Source organism: Haemorhous mexicanus, chromosome 29, assembly GCF_027477595.1.
Source record: "Haemorhous mexicanus isolate bHaeMex1 chromosome 29, bHaeMex1.pri, whole genome shotgun sequence".
NCBI classification, from domain to species: Eukaryota; Metazoa; Chordata; class Aves; order Passeriformes; family Fringillidae; genus Haemorhous; species Haemorhous mexicanus.
Window position 1 is genome coordinate 960,585 of NC_082369.1, and position 17,867 is coordinate 978,451.

The window sequence follows — 17,867 nt, forward strand, 5'->3', positions numbered from 1 at the left end:
TGTGTGTGTGCTCGTGTCCGGTAGGATCCGTGACCTGCAACGTGACCCCACGGCTAAAACCTCCAGCTCTGATCCCCAGGATTCCTCTCTGCAGGTCTGTGGCCTGCTGGAGTGCCAGAGCCTGGTGGGGAATCGCTGTGCTGGGGCAGGGAGAGAGGCTTTTGTTGGAAGTGGGTTAAATTATCCAGAATATAAAATAGGAAACAGTCTACTAAGGCTGAACGAGATGAGCCATATGGGACTCCGTGATCCCTGTGCCAAACAAATGAGGTCTTAATGCTCTGCCAGCCCTCGGGGAGGAAGAGATAACTTTATATATTTCCCTTCCTTCCTTCCTTCCTTCCTTCCTTCCTTCCTTCCTTCCTTCCTTCCTTCCTTCCTTCCTTCCTTCCTTCCTTCCTTCCTTCCTTCCTTCCTTCCTTCCTTCCTTCCTTCCTTCCTTCCTTCCTTCCTGGAGCTGGTGAGCAGTGGAAGTTTCCCCGTCCTGGAGGAAGTTCCTGTGTCCCAGAGAGCTGCAGATGGGAGGCAGGACCAAGCTCTCTGCAAACAGTTCCTTTTCTAATTGAATTTCTCTCCGACGTGGGTCCTGACGCTTTGCTGGTGCACGGGGGAAGCAGAGTTGAAAAGGGAATTTCTGTCTTTTATTTCCCTGCCAGCGCAGGCGGGTGGGCGGGCGAGGCAGTTGGAAGGATGTTTTCCTTTCGTTTTTCACTCTCATTGGGCCGCTATATTTAGGTCAGTTTCTAATTTTCTGGGCTTAATTAATAAGCTGAAGTTTTCATGCACAGGCACTCAAACAGCTTGGGAAGTTCAGCCTGGTCACTGAGCAGGAAAAAAATTGTCTTTCTTCTGTGCTAGTGCTGGGAAGTGACCTGTAGATAACCTCAGAGGAAACATCTCTGTGGGATCACTGGGACACGCCAGCCCTGCCCCTTGGGCACGCTGGGCGTGACACAGGTGTGTACCTGTGATGGCACAGTGCCCATCCTGAGGTGGGGCTGTGCTGGGTGTGCTCCCAGACCCTCAGGTGCCAGTCCCAGGGACACAGGGACCCCTGGGATGCTCTCCCTGTGCTCCCAGACCCTCAGGTGCCAGTCCCAGGGACACAGGGACCCCTGGGATGCTCTCCCTGTGCTCCCAGACCCTCAGGTGCCAGTCCCAGGGACACAGGGACCCCTGGGATGCTCTCCCTGTGCTCCCAGACCCTCAGGTGCCAGTCCCAGGGACACAGGGACCCCTGGGATGCTCTCCCTGTGCTCCCAGACCCTCAGGTGCCAGTCCCAGGGACACAGGGACCCCTGGGATGCTCTCCCTGTGCTCCCAGCACCCTCAGGTGCCAGTCCCAGGGACACAGGGACCCCTGGGATGCTCTCCCTGTGCTCCCAGACCCTCAGGTGCCAGTCCCAGGGACACAGGGACCCCTGGGATGCTCTCCCTGTGCTCCCAGACCCTCCAGGCACAGTCACACCCATACACCTGGATGCCTCAGAGGCACACAGGATGCTCTCTCTGGCACACCTGAGCCTCTGGAGCCCTGCAGAGATTCCAGGCTGTTTCTGCCTTTCTCTGAAGGGGCCTTGGATGCCCCATGGCTGCACACTGGGTACAAGCAGTCCTGCTCCTCCCTGGCACCCAGCCCGTGCCCATCTCTCTAATCATGTAAAAAGGTTTCAGAGTGCAGGGTGGCTGTAAATCTTTCCAGTTTTGAGCCCCTTCCCAGCTTCAAGTTGCCACCTGGCTGCTTGCCCAATGGCTTGGCTGATTTTCCACTGGACGTGCCAGCTGCTCTTGGAGCAGCTCCCAAGGCCCACTGTCCATCTGTCCGTTTGTCCATCTCACCTGCATGGCTTTCAGCGTTTCCTGGGCTGGGGTCACCACCCAGTGCCAAAGGCTGCTCGGGGCTGGGAGCACAGCCCTGCCCGTGCCCAGGGTGCCCCAGGCAGGCTGGAGATGAGGAGCCAGAGCAGAGCCACCCTGGCATTTGCTGGCATCTCCCCAGCTGAGCCTCCCCTGCAGCCCCCCCGGGGCTGGTGCCAGGGGGGCCCTGCCAGCTCCCTCCCTGCTCCTGCCCATCAGCTCCCTCAGACCCAGCTCATCTGTCCAGATGTGTTCTGGCCGAGCCGCCCCACGTCTGCCAGATGTGTCCCTGTCCCTCTCTGCCCCTCGCTGTGTCACCAGGGCCCCCGTGGCAGAGGGGACGTGCAGGTGCTCCCCCCACCCCGGGATGGTCTCAAATGTCCTGGGAAATCGGGCCAAGGCAGAAGGAAATGAGGGCTGGCAGGGCCTGGGGTGGGAGTTATCCTGCAGTTCTCTTCTGCCCTGGTGCTGCCTAAAAACAGCCATGGATGGCACTCGAGGGTGGCTTCCCTCCTGGCCCTGGTGAGGATGTCACTGCCATGGGCACTGCCAGCAGGGTCACACAGGCTGGGTCACACAGGCAGGGTCACTGCCAGCAGGGTCACACAGGCAGGGTGACACAGGCAGGGTGACACAGGCAGGGTCACACAGGCAGGGTCACTGCCAGCAGGGTCACACAGGCAGTGTCACTGCCAGCAGGGTCACAAAGGCAGTGTCACACAGGCAGTGTCACACAGGCAGTGTCACTGCCAGCAGGGTCACACAGGCAGGGTCACACAGGCAGTGTCACACAGGCAGTGTCACTGCCAGCAGGGTCACACAGGCAGGGTCACACAGGCAGGGTCACTGCCAGCAGGGTCACAGAGGCAGGGTCACACAGGCAGTGTCACTACCAGCAGGGTCACACAGGCAGGGTCACACAGGCAGTGTCACTACCAGCAGGGTCACACAGGCAGGGTCACACAGGCAGTGTCACTGCCAGCAGGGTCACACAGGCAGTGTCACTGCCATCAGTGTCACACAGGCAGTGTCACACAGGCAGGGTCACACAGGCAGGGTCACACAGGCAGTGTCACTGCCAGCAGTGTCACACAGGCAGGGTCACACAGGCAGGGTCACACAGGCAGTGTCACTACCAGCAGGGTCACACAGGCAGGGTCACACAGGCAGTGTCACTGCCAGCAGGGTCACACAGGCAGGGTCACTGCCAGCAGTGTCACACAGGTAGGGTCACACAGGCAGTGTCACACAGGCAGGGTCACACAGGCAGGGTCACTGCCAGCAGTGTCACACAGGTAGGGTCACACAGGCAGGGTCACACAGGCAGTGTCACACAGGCAGGGTCACACAGGCAGGGTCACACAGGCAGTGTCACTGCCAGCAGGGTCACACAGGCACAGGGAGAGCAGCAGCTGGGGGCTGAGCCACCCCTCACTCTGCAGCCACTGCCCAGCACAGCTCCCACACTGGTCCCAGTTTGCTTTCCCAGCTTGGGAAGTAGCAGGGAGAGCTCTCGGCCCTGGAGGGGGGGTCAGTGATAGCCTGGCCACCAGGTGTGACAGTGGCACAGATCCCACCAGGTGTGACAGTGGCACAGATCCCACCAGGTGCTTCTGAGTGACAGTGGCACAGATCCCCCATGTACACACACACACTCTGCCTCACTTCCCCTGGCACCAGCACCACCTTAAAATAGATCTGCCTTAAAATAACACCCTGCTAACCCCAGGCAGATGTGTAGTTTTTATTTTCCAGCAATCAGGAGGTTGGTTTGTTTTCTTTTTTTTTTTTTTTTTTTTTTTTTTTTTCCAGTGAGGAACTATTTAGCTGGAAATAGACACTGGGAGAGGGGGTTGATGGCAGCAGAACTACAAACTGCACCCCAAAGCCAGTGGCTAGGTGGCCCCTGGCTGCCCTGACTGAGCAGCCCCCAAACTCTTTGGAGTGGAAATCACCCAGGTTTGTGGGCAAGGAGGACATTTCTGGCACAGGAGGTGCTATAGCAACCGCCTGAAGGTGCTTGGGAAAAACTGAGGGGAAATAAATAAAATAAAAGCATTGGTGGAAAGCAGAGTGATGGTGAAAGGAGGAGAGGAGCAGGAGATCCCCAGGGTGCAACCTGGTGCCCAGACACCCAGTGGGATTTCTCCTGGGAGCTCTTAAACTAAAAATTCCCAAAGAGCAGAAGGGTGCAGGAAGGAAGGACCTGTGTCCTCTGCGGGCCCAAACTCCCAGGTAAATTCCCAGCTCCACGTCCCTGCAGGGTCTCTCTCACAGCCCTTTCCCTCCCAGCAGTGGGAGCTGTCACCCCTCATCCCCCAGCACTTCCAGCCTGCATTTCTGGGGCTGGTCCTCACCCCCCAGCTCCTGGCTGTGTCCCTGCTGCAAGCCTTGCCCTGGCTGCTGCCTCCCTGGCTCACGGCACCTGGGGTGTGCTGGGCACCACCCTGGCCTCACGCTGAGCAAGTGGGAGAGAATCCGAGATGTGGCACCTGGGGAGCTGTGTCAGAGCTGTGTCAGAGGGCTGGAGCTGCCAGACGCCCCTGCCAGAGGAAAAAAAAACACCTTTAGATGAGAACTTCCTCCATATTAAATCTGATTTTATTTTTCCCTTCCCTCCCAGCCCTTCCCTTGCTGCCACTGTTTGGCAGGATTAATTCAAGATAAAGTTGCCCTGAGTGACGGCCTTTGCTTTTGTGTTCTCCTTGTCTATTTTCCACCTCACTAACCCCAGAAAAGCTCCAGAGAAATCCTGCAGCTCCCAGCCCTGCCAGGGGGCCCCGGCTCAGCCGACACTCATCTGCTCGAGCGCGGAAAGAGCCCCAACACCTTCTGACAAGGGTTATTTTTATTTCTAATGAAAGCAGAGCCTGCTGTGCACAGGTGGGGTGGGACGGATGGCAGGGCACACATCGGAGTGATTGAGGGCTCACGGTTCCGGGGGGACTCTGGGGCCCGGGGCACTGTCCCCAGGTGATGCTCTGCGGTTTCTCAGCCCGGCTGCTGACAAAGGCCCCCCGCTCTGGGAGGGGGCAGGCTGAGGGGCTGTGCCTGCACCTGGCTCAGGCCAAGCCTCTGCTCTGGGTTTTGCTGATCCCCCAAGCACGGGGGCAGTTTGGGGCACAGAGCACATCCCAGGGGCACGAACATGAGCCAGGGCCAGACCCTGGCTGTCCCCAGCTGAGTGCACGGTGGGTTTTCCTCCTTGATGCAAGGCTGTCCTGACCTGCAGGGCTGTGTCCAGCCCTCAGAAAAGGATGAAAATAATTCAGTTTCAATGAGTGACTTTGGGCTCTGCAAGTGTTCAAGGCCAGGCTGAACAGAGCTTGGAGCAGCCTTGTCCAGCAGGAGGGGATGGACTGGGATGATCTTTGGGAATTCCAGCTTGTCCCTGGTGGGTTTCAGGCAGGGGATGGTGGCACTGGAGCTGCTGCTGCTGCCCTCCCTGGGCTCCCATCCCATGAGCTCAGTCAGCTACTGAGCTCTGTTATTACTTTTTTAAGATTTATTTCTGGACTCGCAGCAATTATTTCTCCAGCAGGGTGGAGGTTATTAGGATAACTGCTCCTGTGGTTAGTTTAGATTGGTTTGAGATGGAGAAAGGCAGAGGAAGCTGCTGCTTGGACAGCACTGTGGCTATGCACTGGAAAGGGCAGCTGGAGGAGAAGGCAGGGAAAGTCCTGCTGAGCCTCCAGGCTCCATGGGCCACTGAGGGTCCAGTCCCCCTCCTTGCCAGGGAGGAGGGCAGGGAGACACATCCTGGCCCACAGACCTGCACAGCAAACCCTGCTGCACGGCTGTGGGGCTCAGCCCCCTGGGATTTGCTCAGGTGGAGTTCTCAGTGCAAGCCCTTGACCCCCCCAAGCCAGGCTTGCCCCTCCTTGCCCCCAGGAAGGCTCTTCCAGCTTCCTGCAGGCCCCCAGCCCCAGGCCCAGCAGTCAGAGTGGGTTTGTTGACACTCCCACTGCATTATGCAGCCCCAGTAAATGCCCTTTCCATCTTGCTCTGGTCATTAGCTGGGAGCATTCCACTCCAGAGCTCTGCAATAATGAAAGGCACTGAACTTGGGCATCTCAATTAACTAGAGCAAATGCTCCAGATCCAGGAAAATACTTTGCTCAAATTACATTGCAATAATAGCATGTACATGCATTTGCTGCCATGGATCTCAGTCCTGCTCCCTCTCACACCTGAGCTCCAGCCCTGCACCTCCCTCTGCCCCTGCCCGGAGCCACTCCCAGCCCGGGGCTCCTCTGCCACCTCCCAGCCAAACCCAGCCCTGATGCTGCGGGGCACTCCACCTCTCTCCCGATGGATGCTCCCCAGCTCTTAATGAAGGGCACCACGCTGCTGTAATTAATGAGCAGACTGCCCGGTCCTTGCTGCCAGCTCCCCTAATTGCAAGGCTGCCACTGCAGCAGAGAGCTCTTCCCAGCTCAAAGGTCACGCTCCAGGTCTGGGGGTAGCCTGGGGAGGGCTGGGAACAGCCAGGATCCACCTTTAAATCAGCCTTTAAATCAGCCAAGGGAGGGAGGCAGTGACGGGGAAGGGTCCCCCCGTGCCAGGGCTGGGGGCTGCTCTGGGGGCAGGAGCAGGAGCTGGGTTGGGTTTGCCCGGCTCCACGTGAGGATGGGCTGGAGGTGGTGCCTGTGCGGGGTGTGGACAGCGATGGCACAGCCCTGCCCGAGCTGTCACCCAGCCCTGCAGCACTGCCTTCCCAATCCCATCCAGCCTGCAGGAGTCTAATAAAACAAGTCCACACGTTACAAAATCAATTTCCTCTCTATTAATTTGGGTCTCTTAAGATTTATCATCATCTTTCATCACCAGATTAAAAGCAATTGGCAAAGTCTCAAATAACCTTTTAATTCTGAATTGGAAGCCAAGATCCAGACCCGTGGAGCTGCATCCTCTGGAGGGGCACTGGCTGCAGCACCCCAGTTTGGGACTGGGCAGGGGCACATCCATCACATCCATCCCTGTGAGCTCCAGTTTGGGACTGGGCAGGGGCACACCCCTCCCTGTGAGCTCCAGTTTGGGGCTGGGCAGGGGCACATCCCTCCCTGTGAGCTCCAGTTTGGGACTGGGCAGGGGCACATCCCTCCCTGTGAGCCCCAGTTTGGGGCTGGGCAGGGGCACATCCATCACATCCATCCCTGTGAGCCCCAGTTTGGGACTGGGCAGGGGCACATCCATCACATCCACCCCTGTCAGTCCCAGTTTGGGACTGGGCAGGGGCACATCCATCACATCCCTCCCTGTGAGCCCCAGTTTGGGACTGGGCAGGGGCACATCCATCACATCCATCCCTGTCAGTCCCAGTTTGGGACTGGGCAGGGGCACATCCCTTCCTGTCCTGCCCACAGTGAGTCTCAGCCTGGCTCTTGGTTCGTGCTGGAATTAATTACAGTTCTTCCTCTGCCTTCAGTCCAAGGCTGCACTTTGATATTTATGTTCCCAGTTATGGGTTGTGGCCTTGATTCATTAAGATTTGCATAGTAATTGTTTTCTTCTAACGAGCTGGGAGGATGGCACCGTGGGGAGACGAGTCCTGCCCGCGTGGGCACCTGATCACCAAACTGCCAGTTTCTGCCCCAAAATGTGTTTGGTCTCTCCTGACCACGGCACAGTGATTTGGGCCAGCCCAGTCCCTTCAGTGATCTGTGGAGATCTCAGTGCTCCCAGCCCTGCAGAGTGAGATTTGATCCCTGCTGCTTCCCCACAGCCGGATCCCAGCTGCCTTCTGCTTCTCCAGCTTTTGTTTATTTTCTTCTTTCTTATTTTGTAATAGAAGGGTTAAGCCTGGCCAGCAGCCTGACAGAGCAACTCCCAGGCTGCAATTTATCACAGAATCCCAGAGTGGGTTTGAAGGGACATTAAAGCCCACCCAGTGCCACTCCTGCCATGGCAGGGACACCTCCCACTGTCCCAATGTCCAGCCTGGCCTTGGGCACTGCCAGGGATCCAGGGGCAGCCCCAGCTGCTCTGGGCACGTGTGCCAGGGCCTGCCCACCCTGCCAGGGAGGAATTCCTCCTTCCCAACTCCCAGCCATGCCTGCCCTCTGTCCCTGGAGAGCCATGCCCCGTGTCCTGTCCCTCCAGCCCTTGGTCAATGGGCCCCAGCACAGGAAGAAGCTGCTGGAGACAGTCCAGGGAAAGCATGGGATGTGCCAGGGGCTGGGACAGGTGTGCACAGGTGAGGCTTGGGCTCCACATGGCTCTGAGAGCAGCACCAGCTGCCGGGGCTGCAGGAGGCGGGGGCTGGGAGGGAGTGACCGCTCGGCTCTGCCCTGGCAGGAGGGGCCCGCTGGAGTGCAGCAGAGGTTGGAGACATCCCGGCCGTGGCAGAGGGCTGGCGGCTCCCAGAGCGGGGAGCTGCAGCTGAGGGGGAGCTGAGGGAGCTGGAAAGGCAGGGGCAGGCTGGGGGTCCCGTGTGCAGCAGCGCTGTCTGACTGCTGCAGCAGTGGGACTGGCAGTGCCCATCTGTCCCCTCTCCTGACCGAAGGGAGGGCACTCTGCTGCCTTGGCAGGGCCAATGCATCCTTCCCCAGGGCTCTTCTGCCTCCTGAGGGGCAGGGCACAGAGCCAGGGCTGGAACCCAGCTCTGCTCTGCTGCTGGAATCCTGCAGCTGCAGAAGAAGGATGATGATGATGATGATGATGATAATAATTTTGTTTTCTCATCTCTGCACCCATCTGTTTGCAGAAGATTTTCCCCCTCCCAGGATGGAGATCTGACCAGTGACCTCCTGATGGGGCCACATCCAGATGGGAGGTGATGAGTTCCAGGTGCCTCTCACCTGTGGGAGCTGCTGGCTGGGTGCTCTCCTCCCTGCCAGCACAGAGGTTTGTCCTGCTTCTGCTGCTGCTGGAGGTGCCCACGGGTTCCCTGGGAGCACCAGAGCCTGCCAGGGCCTTGGCCCTGGGTTTGGGGTGCAGGCTGGGTGGGCACAGTGCCCTGCCCTCGTGGGGGGCACTGGAGCTCAGCTCAGTCTCCAGGGAGATCAGAGCTCTGCGTTCAGCACTAAAGAGAGCCCCCAGCCTCCCCAGCACCAGCCCTTTGCAGCCCTGCCTGCTGTTCCCCAGGCTGGCTCCTGCCCTCCTTCCTCCCTCATTAGACACTTGGCAGCCTCCCGAGCTGCTCCTGCCCAGCCTCCCGTGGGATCCCAGCCCGAAATTCCTCCTTTGAAGGGCCCACACCAAAGCCTGAGTGGAGCTTTGAACCTACCACGTGCCACTGCCTGGAAAAATCCATGTTAAACATCTGCTGCTGGTGGTGTGGGGCCAGAGCTGCCCTCTCTCCTGGGCAGGGACAGGGACAGGGACAGGGACTGGGACTGGGACAGGGACAGGGACTGGGACTGGGACAGGGACAGGGACAGGGACAGGGACAGGGACAGGACAGGGGCAGGGACTGGGACTGGGACAGGGACAGGGAGAGGGGCAGGGACAGGGACAGGGACAGGCACAGGGACAGGGACAGGGACAGGGACTGGGACAGGGACTGGGACAGGGACAGGGACTGGGACAGGGGCAGGGACAGGGACAGGGACAGGGGCAGGGACAGGGACAGGGACAGGGACAGGGACAGGGACAGGGAGCAGCTCCTGTGGCTCTGTGGGATGGCCACGGGCCTGCAGAGCATTTCTGTTGAACCAGTCCCTGTGGCAGGTAAAGTCCCCTGTCAAAGCTGTTCCAAGTGTCTCCCACGAGCTGTCGGGGCTGGGGGGCCGGAGGAGAGGAGCAGCAGAAGCAGAGTGAGAAGAATTCAATATTTCTATTTGTTCTTACCCAAATAAATTGAGATGTATTTGTGGAAGTGTCAGAGGAGCCCGCAGGAATGATACTATAAAATAACACAGCTGCTTCATGAGTGTGTGACAGACAGCACAGATTAATGTAGCGGCGTTTTTATGGTCTGTTAACAACTGATATGGGTTTTAAATATATTATCTGCCATTGTATTGTCTGTCATTTTAAAAACTGCTCATGTCTATTGTGTTTGCTTTTAAGAGGTGCTTATGGAACAATCAGCCAGTTGCTTCCTGATCTCTCCTCTCCCTCCTTCCTAGAGATATCATTATCTCACCCTCTTCTCTCTGGTTTTCCCTAGATAGTTTTCCCCCAGCACTTTCATGGGCAATTTATTCCAAAGCCTATCGAAGCCCCCTCGTGTTCCTTAATTCCAGGAGCTTTAAAAAGCTTTTCCACCTTCACACCTGGTTATCAGTGAGATGTGGGTGAGCCAGGGCAGGCTCGGGAGGGTGTGGAGGGGGAAGGTGGGTGCCTGTGCCAGCCCGGGCTGGGCCACGGGCTCCAGGGCTGCAGGCATCTGCTCTGCTGAGCAGGGGAGACACAGGGAGCCAGGAGGGAGCTCTGGGCTGGGGCAGGGAGAGGATGGCTTTTACTGAGCTCTGAGAAACACACGTGGGGTTCTGAGGTGGGCAGGAAGCCCTGCACTGGCTCCCAGTGCTCAGGGGCTGAGCTAAACTTGGGTTTTCTTTCTGGGCAGGGTGGCACTCTGAGGGCTCCTGGCTGCCCCAGCAAGGAGGAGCCCAAGCCAGACTCCCCTCAACCCTCCCCAGCGACCCCAGGAAATGCTCCCAGGCAGAAGAAGCTGCCCTGGCTTTGCTCTTGCCTCTCCTGTCCACTGTCTCCACCCCTGCCACACCTGCACCTGCTGCCTGCAGCCAGCCCCCCCAGCAGCCTCCCCAGCACTGCTGCTGCCCCCCAGCCCCCCGGCCTGCACAGCCCCCTCAGGGCACACACGGCCAGATCGAGGGCTGCCCGTGGAAGGAGGAAACCTCTGGACCCTCTCCTGGCATCGGGGGGAGCAGCTCCTCCAGCTGAGCACATCAGCAGGGACAGCCCTGCCCGTGTCCCCCAGGGCCACCCTCCCTCCCACGGAGTCACATCATGGCCAGAGGTGCCCCCACCGCCCCAGCCCCACCCTTCACCCCCAGCCCCAAAATCTCCTTTTCCTCCACCTTGCACCCCTCAAGCTAGAGGGGCAGGGTGGGGGTGCTTTGCTGCCCCAGAGCCCTGCAGGGCCCTGTGGGAGCCCTCTGGGGCACTGAGGCAGGGCTGGGCCTGTGTTTGTGTTCCCAAAAGGCTCCAGGGCTGCACTTGGAGCTAGATTAGATTGCAAGAACAAAGATGCCCTTTTGATGCTTTGTAGCAGCACTGGAGATAATGAAAGGAGAGGAATTCTGATAAGGATGAAAGATAGCTTCCTTCAGCTTCCCGTGGCTGATAAAGTGCTGCCCAGATGAAGAGAGTTTAGAATTAAAAGCGCCACAAAAGTAAAACAAAGTCAACACTGCCCAGCGCTTCTCTAACAAGATAAAATTACAGGACAATAAAGAGAAACACTCCAGGAGCACCGAGGGGGACAGCAGGGCTGTGGGCAGGGAGCAGAGGCCCTGGGGCTGTGCTGGGGCAAACAGCAGCAGGAAATGTGCTGGAGGTGTGAGGATTGGGCTCTGCAGCCCTCCCTGCCCCTCCTGCTGGGCTGGGGAGGGGGCTGAGGAAAGGCAGGGCCAGGGGCAGCCCCTGTGTGCCAGCCAGGGGACAGGGAAGTGTGGGATTTCCATGGGGGCTGGGGAGCAGCACAGGGCAGGCAGCTGGCTCCAGCAGAGAGCCCTGGGCAAAGGAGAGGCTGGGAAGGGGGGCAAGAACCTTCTGGAAAGGGCTGGCCAAGCACCTTCTGAGAGATGGTGAGCAGGCACCTCCTCCCTGGAATCCCAGAACCACACAAGAATGAGGGTGGAGGAGACCTCTGAGACCGTGCAGTCCAGGCTGTGCCCCAGCAGCTCAGCTCTGCAGTGGCCGGGGAGCTCCGGGAGCTGGGATGGGGTCCCTGCTCCCAGGCACGGCCCCAGCCCGGCCCAGGGCCCCGGGGTTGCTCCCTCAGAGCCTCTCTGCAGTTTTGGGGCCGCGGTTTTGGGCTCTGGCTGGGTGTGGCCAGTGCTGGCCTCGCTGGAGGCAGCGCCTGGGCTGCCATGGCAACCAGGGATGCAAAACTGCTGCTTAAATCCCCAAACAAACAAATCCTGCACACCTCCAAAGCCAAGGCGTCCTTCCACCCTGCTCCCCACGCTGTTTCTTCTCCTGGGAGCTCCTGAGGGGCTGCTCCTGGCTGGTGACACGCTCACACCAGGGGTGACACCGCTGCTCCCCACGGCTCTGTGTCCCAGGCCTCAAGCAGACCCTGCTGTGGGTGCAGTTATCCAAAGCAGTTTCCCCCCCGTGTTTTGCACTTTCCTTGGTGCAGAGGAGCATTCACCTTGACCACTGAGCTGCTGCACTTGGGGGTGTGCTCCTTGCTTTGAGAGCTTGAGAGGGGGAAAAGAGCCCCCTCCAAAAAATGAACTGTGACACCTGACCAAGCCCTTCCTGTCCGTGTCCCCTTGCAGGGTCCAATTTCCCATCCCTGAGCTCTTCTGGGGGCTCAGGCTGCCCGGGAGGGTCCAGGTGGGTGATGCAGCCTGGCAGGGAGGCAGGGCACGTCCACCCCTGCAGGAGCCCCTGACCTCACACAGCACAGGAGTGCCCTGGGGACACCGTGTGACAGCCATGGCCTCAGGTGTTTGGTCTGGCCCAAATCTGCTGTTTATACACATGACAACTTCTTGTTTGCCTGAAAAGTGAGATTTGTTTTTCCTAACAGGAGATGTTCAGCTTTCCACCTCCATCAGGGCTCACTGGCTGGGTCCAAACACCCAGCACAGGCCCAGCCAGGCTGTGTGGCTGCTGCCATCCCACCAGCCTGATCAGACCCCCAGAAAAACCCCATGCAGGGGCTCCAGGCTGCTCTGGGAGCTGCAGGGAGAGAGCTTAGGCTGAGAGGAGTTACTCCCTTGGGAATCCTGGTCAGTCCTTCTGAAGGAAATCCTAAGAGATGCTTGCAACATTTAATGGGGATAAAAACCAGTGGGTGTCCATAGAAATGATCCTGTAGGGAAAACAGCCCATCTCCTGTAGGAAATGAATCTGTAGAAGTGCTGGAGGATCATGAATAATTACATTTCTCTGAGTATTTTAGAACCTGGAGGGGTGGGGTGAACACAAGGGTTTGCCTTTCATTGAATGAGGCTTTGGGAAAGAAGGTGGAGCAGAGACAAAGTGAGCACTGGAGCCAGAGGATCCCTCAGTCTGGGAGGGGACAATTTGTGGCTGAAGGACTCTGCAGATATTTTGGGCAGCTTTTAGGGCAAGGCCTCTGAGAGGCCTGCGGGGTCCATCCCATCTCACTGTGGCAGCAGGAGGGGGATTTCTCCAAACCCCTGGGTGACACACGCTGCTCCAGAGCATCCTCTGATGGCAAAGCAGCCAAAACCACTTCTGGCAGAAAATGGGGCAGGGTGGGGATGCTTTGCTGTCCTGGTTTGAAGTTCTCTGGTGCACTGGACAGGTCTGCTCGGGATGGGAGGACATGGGGGCTGCTGCAGAAGGGAAGTGCAATAAATATTTCCAAAGGCAACTTAGAGAAAAAGTTCTGAGCAGATTATAGTTTAATCATTTGATCTCCCAGGTAAATATTAACACTGGAAAGCCATTTGTTTTATACTCTCCAAATGCCTGAAGCGTTCCCAGCCAGGCAGGATTTAAACCTGCTCTTATCAAGCTCTGGAATCTGCTCTGGGTCAGTTCCTGCTGGGATCAGGAGCAAAAGGACGAGGCATGGGCTGGTCCCCAGCCAGCCCTGGGTCTCTGGGATCCAGGGGTCAGCCAGCTGGCCCAGGGAACAGAGAACTGACCACGGCCCACACTGGCTTGGAGCTGCTCCCTCTGTGCCTCAGGATGCAGGGCTGGGGGGTTTGCTGCACCCCCTCTCTGTGGCCCTGGCAGGACCATTGGTGTCCCTGGTGCTCCTGCTGATGCCATGGCATCCATCCTCAATTTTGTGGCAGGGAAAGGACACCTGGCTCTCAGCAAGGGATCAGCATGAGGGGAAACCCTCTCCATGCCCTGTGTGCTGTGCACAGCAGGTTACAGAGCCCTTGGCAAACCCAAAGCAGAGGGACCAGCAAAGTGATGATCACAGGGGACAGGAACCCTGCAGAGAGGGGCTGAGACTGCTCCTGCAGAGAAGAGGTGCCTCCTTTGGTACCCATCTCCTCCTCATCCAGCCCCATGCTCCCATCACTTCCATTTGATGGCATCAAATGGAAAATCAAGTTATCCAAACCTTTCTGCACTGATTTCTTCAGACTTGTCTCCTGAAGTCCCCATGCGCTTGAGAACATCTGAAAATACAGAGGGAACAAACAGCAGAAGCAGTCCAAACAAGCCCAAACAGATTGGAAACCTCAAATCTCACCAACCTTATGCAGCTTCACGCTTCAAATCACCCTAAGCACCTGCAGCACGCACCAGGATCTCCTTTCCATCATAATTAAAAGTGTCTGTCTCCAGCAAAGGGAGGAGAGCTCGGGGGAGCTGTCACCTCCTCAATCTCAGCTGCCCCTCCTCAGCAGCTTCAAACCAGGGGCTTGGGGTAAAAAGTGTCTTCCAGGACAGACTTCGAGGAATGTCCCATCCTTGCAGTCTGCCTGGGTGTTTGAAAGCAGGGTGGATCCAGCCTGGGGAAGTGCCAGCTGGAACCAGAGAGGAGGAGCATTCTGCAGAGCATTGGCACTGCTTGAGCTGGACTCCTGGGCATCTTTGGGAGCTAAGGAGGGTGAAGATGGGGTGGGATGCGTGAGCACGGGGTGCTGAGCCCCCTCCCTCCATGGGCGAGGAGACAGCCCTGTCCACCCGCTGGGGAGCTCCAAGAGGAGCTGTGCTGCTGCCTGCTCAGCCCTGGCCCTCGGCAGGAGAAGCTCCCCAAACCCTGGCACCCAGAGCCTCCATCCCTCGGCAGGAGAAGCTCCCCAAACCCTGGCACCCAGAGCCTCCATCCCTCGGCAGGATGCCTCAGCGCTGGGCCAGCCCCGTGCCTGAAGCCTCCTCCTCCTCTTCCTCCTCCTCCTCCTCCTCCTCGGCGGGGGCAGAAGGTCTCGCCAGGGGAAGGAGCCTCGATGCAGAATTTCCACCGGTAAAAACGGGGCTGGCTCGGAGCGAAAGTGCCACTGTGATTCCTCCAAATGGGAAATCAATAGGAGTCCAAAATGAATTAACCGTGTCTGCAGTTGGGGCAAGCAGTTAAATAAAGCTGAATGAAGCTTTTCGGCCCGCAGCTGGGGCAGGATCCCCCCGCCCGTGCCCTTGACCATCCCCGCCGCGGTCCCCTCCATCCCCGCTCCCACCGGGGGATGCCGGAGCCGATCCAGGGGAAGGGACCCCAGGGCCCCGCCAGGAGCTGCCCAAGGTCGGAGCGGCTGCTGCTTTCCGAGGGGGCGGGCTCCAGAGAGTAAACAATAATTAACCTTAAATTAAAACTGCTTGTAATCTTTGATTACCCGCCTGGTTCTGCCATGTGCCAAAGCCCATTTTGTTTCTGGTTTCCTTGGAGATACCACCCGGTCTCCCCACCCCCTTCCAGCTCTGCTCCAGCTTTTTTTTTTTTTTTAATTTTTTTTGTAAAGCAGGTTTAAAAACAGCTATTAGGAGAGCTTGTTAATCATCATCCCAGGCTGCTAATAGCACTCTGGCCACGGTTAATCACAACGAGCTGCAAGGATGCTGCAAATGCTTTCAGTGGAATAATCGCCTCCCTGTTCCTTCCCTCCGCGGCATCCCCTTTTCCTTTCATGCAGAATTCTCTCCTCTACCCAGGTCGGGAAATTTGGATGCAGGACACTTCTGGCTTTTTCGATTTTGCCTTGGCTGGTGGTGACACCCTGAGGGAGTCGGGGAAGGGCTGTGCCCTGCTGGGACCTGTGCGAGTTCCAGCAGCAGCAGCTCTCGCACACCGGGTGTGCAGCAGGAGGGGGATCCGAGAGCGTGGGGCAGGAGAAAGGCAGGGCCGAGCTGCACATCAGAGCTCCCTGGGGATGTGGCTGCTGTTAATAACAGCTGCGGCCGCAGCTCGGCCTTTCCGAACCTCCGAGGAGCTGCTGCTTCCCCCGTCAGCGCCCCGAGGCTCGGATGCGCTGCCAGCCGCGCCCGGAGCAGCCTCGGCTCCCGGACCATGGGAGGAGGGGATGAACGGGAGGGAACCGGAGTGTGCCGGGCTGGTCCCATCCCCAGGGGATGAACGGGAGGGAACCGGAGTGTGCCGGGCTGGTCCCATCCCCGGGGGATGAACGGGAGGGAACCGGAGTGTGCCGGGCTGGTCCCATCCCCGGGGGATGAACGGGAGGGAACCGGAGTGTGCCGGGCTGGTCCCATCCCCGGGGGATGATGAACGGGAGGGAACCGGAGTGTGCCGGGCTGGTCCCATCCCCGGGGGATGAACGGGAGGGAACCGGAGTGTGCCGGGCTGGTCCCATCCCCGGGGGATGAACGGGAGGGAACCGGAGTGTGCCGGGCTGGTCCCATCCCCGGGGGATGAACGGGAGGGAACCGGAGTGTGCCGGGCTGGTCCCATCCCCGGGGGATGAACGGGAGGGAACCGGAGTGTGCCGGGCTGGTCCCATCCCCGGGGGATGAACGGGAGGGAACCGGAGTGTGCCGGGCTGGTCCCATCCCCAGGGGATGAACGGGAGGGGGATGAGCTGGAGACCCCGTCCGTGTGCCGGCCTGGCTGCATCTCCAGGGCATCCCTCTCCCCGTCTGGAGCTGCTCCAGCTCCTGCTGCTGGAGGTGGAGGAAGTTTGGCCTCCCAGCTCTTCAATTTGTAAATCAGTTCGGCGCTCTGCTTTTTTCTGAGTTCAGCAGTTGCTTGAAGTCTTCCCTGTACAAGCCCAGGACATCGGGCTGGGGCTGTAATAAATGAAGTTTCTGTCTGCAGCCTCCTCCCGAGGGGAGACGGAGGGGCAGGAGCAGTGGGGAGGGACCCCCAGATCCCTGTCCCAGATCCCTGTGCCCAGATCCCTCTGCCCAGTTCCCTGTCCCCACTTCCCTGTCCCCAGATCCCTGTCCCAGATCCCTGTCCCCAGATCCCTGTCCCGGATCCCTGTCCCCTGTCCCCTGTGCCCAGATCCCTGTCCCCAGTTCCCTGTCCCCAGATCCCTGTCCCAGATCCCTGTCCCCAGTTCCCTGTCCCCAGTTCCCTGTCCCAGATCCCTGTCCCAGTTCCCTGTCCCCTGTGCCCTGTCCCCAGATCCCTGTCCCCTGTCCCCAGTTCCCTGTCCCAGATCCCTGTCCCCTGTCCCCTGTCCCCAGATCCCTGTCCCCAGTTCCCTGTCCCCTGTCCCCTGTCCCCAGATCCCTGTCCCCAGTTCCCGGTCCCAGATCCCTGTCCCAGATCCCTGTCCCCTGTCCCCTGTTCCCTGTCCCCTGTCCCCTGTGCCCAGATCCCTGTCCCCAGATCCCTGTTCCCTGTCCCCAGATCCCTGTCCCCAGTTCCCTGTCCCGGACCCCTGTCCCCTGTCCCCTGTCCCCTGTCCCCTGTTCCCTGTCCCCAGATCCCTGTCCCCTGTCCCCAGTTCCCTGTCCCAGATCCCTGTCCCCTGTCCCCTGTCCCCTGTCCCCAGTTCCCTGTCCCCTGTTCCCTGTCCCGGATCCCTGTCCCCTGTCCCCTGTTCCCTCTGCCCAGTTCCCTGTCCCCTGTTCCCTGTCCCCAGTTCCCTGTCCCCAGATCCCTGTCCCAGATCCCTGTCCCCTGTCCCCTGTCCCCTGTCCCCTGTTCCCCGTCCCCAGTTCCCTGTCCCCAGATCCCTGTCCCCTGTCCCCAGTTCCCTGTCCCAGATCCCTGTCCCCTGTCCCCTGTCCCCTGTCCCCTGTCCCTGCTGCTCCGCCCGGGCCGATCCCAATTAGCGGCGCTCGAGCCGCGCCCCCCCCGTCCGGGGTGTAATTGTGGCTCTGGCTGCTCCTGCTGAAATGACAGATAGGGGACAGTTCTGCCTGTTGACAATAATTGTTCTCCTAATTACAGCAGTGACATTTACTGGAAAGCCACGGCAATCCCATTACCTCCTCATGCTAAATTCTGGGAGCTTGAAATTGCCTTCCCTGCCTCCTCC